Source organism: Octodon degus, unplaced genomic scaffold (assembly GCF_000260255.1).
Source record: "Octodon degus isolate 3935 unplaced genomic scaffold, OctDeg1.0 scaffold00083, whole genome shotgun sequence".
Taxonomy (NCBI): domain Eukaryota; kingdom Metazoa; phylum Chordata; class Mammalia; order Rodentia; family Octodontidae; genus Octodon; species Octodon degus.
Genome location: NW_004524659.1, coordinates 11,191,981 through 11,196,630, shown reverse-complemented (window position 1 = coordinate 11,196,630; position 4,650 = coordinate 11,191,981). Strand labels below are relative to the sequence as shown.

The 4,650-nt window shown below is 52.7% G+C and overlaps 1 pseudogene; it reads left to right on the top strand.

Annotated features, from left to right (window-relative positions):
- Positions 1–3,456, top strand: part of LOC111818210 — a 5,859-nt pseudogene extending 2,403 nt beyond the window's left edge.
- The last annotated feature ends 1,194 nt before the right edge of the window (positions 3,457–4,650 follow it).

Sequence of the window (4,650 nt, the reverse complement as noted above, 5' to 3'; positions counted from 1 at the left end):
GAGGTAAGTGTTGGGGCTGAGCAGTCGATCCTCCAATCTCTTCTTAGATATGTAAGAAAATCTTGGCAGTAAACAGTTTATTGGAAATAAAAACAGTTTATTAAGAAGAAAGGAGGCCAGCGCCTGAGTCAGTCCATCTGCCAGAACTCGGGGTCTCCTCCTTTCCACCCACCCAGCTGAGAAGGGGACTCCCACCATTAGGTGGGAGCTCCATGGTGCGCAGCTCCACACACCAAAGCTGAGACTCGGGACAAAAGCAGGGAAGAGTAGGAAAAGCTTGCTGAGAGAAAGCCCCTAACAGAGGGGAGCGGGTGTGGAAAGAGAGCTGCCACCGCCCCACCTCCTGGTCAAGCATATTTTCTACAGCAGAGTCACAAGCTGGCCAGCTGTGGGGCAAACTACAATCCACCTGGCGGATTACAGTGCAGCTACTTAGCTAGTGCTGGCCCGAGAGGGAATCCAGCGGGTAGCACAGGTAGGCACGTGCACCTCGTGACCTCAGCCTATCTGTAACTTCCAGCTAGAAAGAAAAAAGGCATTCCTGTGTAAAGAGCAAGGGCAGCCACGTGTACTGGTCACCATCCCCAGGCCTGAGGCCTGTCTGGGCCCACAGGACAGGGCAGTGCTAATCCCAGTACAAGCCCAGCTGCTGTTTGTGTCCAGGGAGTGCTGAAGGCCTGGCCCTCTTCAGATCCACTCCAGCCCCAATCTTTGTGGGTCTCCTGCTCTGCACTAACTCCCTAGAGGGTCCCACCCCTCTCTGCCTGCCATTAATTTCTGTCTCATCCAGCTGTCTAGAGTCCCATTCCCCTCGCTGCTGGGTTTCCTAACTTGAATACTTTCTCACACACCCTACAGTTCACTTCTTAAGCCCTGTTCATCATGGCTCATGTACCTTACAGTGTATTAATGCTTATTCTCTAATAAACCATTTGATTTTTTTCTACATTTATGGAGAGGAATGCAGGCAGGAAGATTTATCATTTACTTATTATAGTACAGAGGATGAAATCCAGGGCCTTTGCACTGAACTACAGCCCCTGCCTTTTTTTTTTTTAGGCAGGTTTTCTAAATTGCAGGGTTGCTCAGGTTACTAGCAAGTCTTTAATCTGTCACCTCCTGCCCCAGCCTCCCAGAGTGTGGGATTACCAGCATGTGTCCCTGCATTCTGAGAAAAGTGCTATTTTTGTTTCTGCAATATTATCAACTTTTTGTTTCTTTGTTCTCCCCTCCCCCACCTCAGCCTGCCCTGAGGGCGGGGCTAGCAAGGCATGTGGTGCCAGGAATTGGGATGTAGCTGAACTGCGCTCCCCTGAGCCTGCCTAAGCAGGAACACTAGACGGCTGAGCAATCTCACCGGTACATCGAATTTGATTCTTATGTATACTGTGTACTCACATCTCTCCACACAGAAGGGAAGTTCCTAGTGGGCAACAATCTATGCCAGGGTCTGTTGGTGGATATTTAGAATGACATATGAGCTGGGGACATGGCTCAGGGCTGGGGTGATGGCTCAGTAGAATAAGTGCTTCCTTGGCAAGTACAAGGGCCTGAGTTCAATCACCTGTTCTGCCTAAATAAATAAAATGACATGTGGTGTACTTTATACATTCTAACCAGACAGAGCTAACATACAGTCTAAAAGCGAGGGATTTGGACTACAATGACTGAGTTCAAATTCTAATTCTACTACATATAGCTGTGCAACTGTGGTCAATTCTTTTGTCCTCTGACCCCAGGTTTTCTGGGTGGCACAGTGGGGACAGTGCAGGGCCTGGACATGAGGTAACTGGGCTGCCCAGTCTTAGGAGGTGATAAGAATCTTTCCACCATTACAAGCGTTCCTTCGCCAGATGGGAGTGGTTGCTGGGCGCCTCATACCTCACTGGGGGACCCTTGTTCTGGGCAGGCAGAGACCCAGAGGCACGGAGGCTGGATGCTCCCTGGAGATGGTAAGGGGGTGGGATGCAGAGAGGCTGAAGGCACCAGGACGGAAGGAGCCACGCTGCAAGAGCCAATGCCTGTGGTGTTAATGGTCCCACTGTGGAGGGCACACGGGGAGACCAAAGGTGACTAAGGTCGGGGCAGGTAACCAACCGACCAGAGCTAGGGAGCCGGGGTTGGGGGTCGGCACTGATGGGGGGGCGGGGCTGGGACCCAGCGGGCAGAGCTATCAGGTAGAGAGGAGGGGGAAGGCAGCAGCTACGAGTCAGAGCGTGTTGGGGTGTCCGTCCGCTGGCTGCGCAGGCTGGCTGCGCAGAGAAGCAGCCGGGACCTGTCGCCTCGCCCGCACCACCCCAACCCCGCAGCCACAGCCACAGCAGTGCCTGGCCCGAGGACCAAGGGCAACCCAGCCAAAAGGGCCGAGCCGCCAGGTTCCCGCAACGCAGAGCCAGCCGCAGCCGGGGAACAGGCTGACCCTGAGCCTGCTGCCGCCTGAGCTGCTCCTGGCCGTGCTGAGCTGCGTGCCCCCGAGCGTGCTGCTCGGCGCTGCGGCCATGTGTGCCACACCTGGAGGGCTCTTGTAGGTAGCAAGGCCCTGTGGCTGCTGATGCTGGCCCTGCACAGCAGTACCTCCGGCCGCTCGCCGCTGGCGCTGGTCCGCGGCAGCCTGTCCCCTATCGGCGACGCCAGACCCGGCCCTCTCATTGCCTTCTGCTTGCTCAGACCCCATTGGACGAAACCTCATCTACAACTCCTCTGGACAAGGTCAGGAGGCCGGTGAGGCATAGAGGTCCGAGACCACAGGGAAGCTGGGAGATTGGGGTCGGGAAATGGGGAGGTTGGAGTGGGAAGGGCGAGGCCATCCACAATCCCTGGAAGCAGAAGCTTTAACACGGAGTCTGAGGGGCATAGCCAGACTGCATAGGGACCAATCGGGGAGCCGGTGGAGGGGTTGATGAGCCTGGTGGCCAAGGAGAAGGTGGAAACAGTAGTCACAATTCTGGGGTATGACTAGGGGACAGAGTCAAAACAAGGCTAGAGAGTGCAGCCAATCAGACTGGAGGGGTGGGGCGATTGAGCCTGAGGGAAGGGCCTAGCAACCCTGTGCCCAGGATGGGCTACTGGATGTTGTGGGGTTTTTTTGTTTTTTGTTTTTTGGGTTTTTTGTTTTTTGCTACTGGACCTTCCATGAGCACAAGTCTCTTTTGTTTGACACAAGGCCTCCGGAACTGGAGGGTGCAGCACGGAGGGAATGGCTGAGTTGTGGAGAATAACTTGATACCAGTGCCTGGGGCGCCTTCTCACACATGCTTTGTCACCTCATACCGGTAAAAGCTCCTGATCCCAAATGGCCAGGTATGTTGTTGAGAAAAGATCAGCTTGTTCTCATTGCCCATCTCCCACGTTGCTAGTTGGTGTTCAAAGAAGCAGATCCTGAACCTGGAGGCCGAGGGCCTGTGGCCAGAACTGCTGGACAGTGGCAAGATTGACATCTGTGTCTCAGACTGGTGAGTGTGATGATTGTATGTCGCATGTGGTTTGTGAGGATGAACCAGCTTAGGGCTCCTCCTACAGGGTCACGGGGGTTGGGGGCACTTAACCAGGGACACAGCTCTAGCACTTAGCAGAGACCTATCTGAAACCCCTGACGTCCTTCCCAAGGGATATGGGGGATCAGACAGCAGGCTGGATCCAGGACAGAGGTCTTGAATGCAGCTCAGTCTGTCTGAATGAGACGCCCCTTGCCAAGAGGCGAAATACGCAATGCACAGAGGACTTAGATTCTGGAGCCAGACCGTCCAGCTTGGACCCTGAGACCTCAAGTTTTAGAGCCTTAAGCAAACCAAGGGCTTTATAAGTGAACTCATCTTTTTTGATCCTTGATCACATACAAAAGGAGAGAGTTTAAGCCCTCAAATTATTCAGAGCTTTACAGGAAACAAAGAGAGAAGGTGACTTGCCTTGATCACACAGCCAAGACAGACCTTGGCAGCACCTCGTGGGGTTTTTCTGACCCCAGAGTACATGGTCTTAAGCAGAGGCACGTGAGGACTCTCTCAGGGGTGCAGGACCTAATTTTAAGGGAGCCAAATGCATGATCCTCTATGACTGCGTGTGCCCTGTTCTGAAATTACTCTGCTATAGATCTTGTATGGCTCCATTGTTTTCCTTTCCCATCTCTTTCTCTGATTCCCCTTTTTCAAATGTATGAGGGAAAAGACAACCTTGTGGGGTGTGGTCCACACATGTAACAAAGCCAATCCAAGCCCAGTGACCATTTGAATTTTCAGCCACAACATATTTAATATATGCACCATTAGCCTTCCCCATTCTACCTAAGAGATGCATTCCCAATAAAACTGTTTAATTTCATTGGTATCATCAGTGTGTAGCACATGTCTGTGCCCTTCTAGTAAGTGGTTGGCCTTTTGCTTATAAGAATCCTAAAGGCCTCTGCATGTGCCCATGCAGCTTTCAATCTTCCAATGTCCAGACCACGCTGTATCCTCATGAAACCTGAGTGTCTGAAGATGAAAGCTGCGTGTCAGTGTCTGTGAGCATTCAGAGCCAACTCTAGAGTTAGGAAGCACAGTCCCCAAGACCCGCCTCACTTCTGACACGGATGGCAAGTTGGTGGAACTCCCAGGGCCACACCCGCACACAATTTCTCACCAGAAGGACTTGCACAAACCTATTACAGTGTCG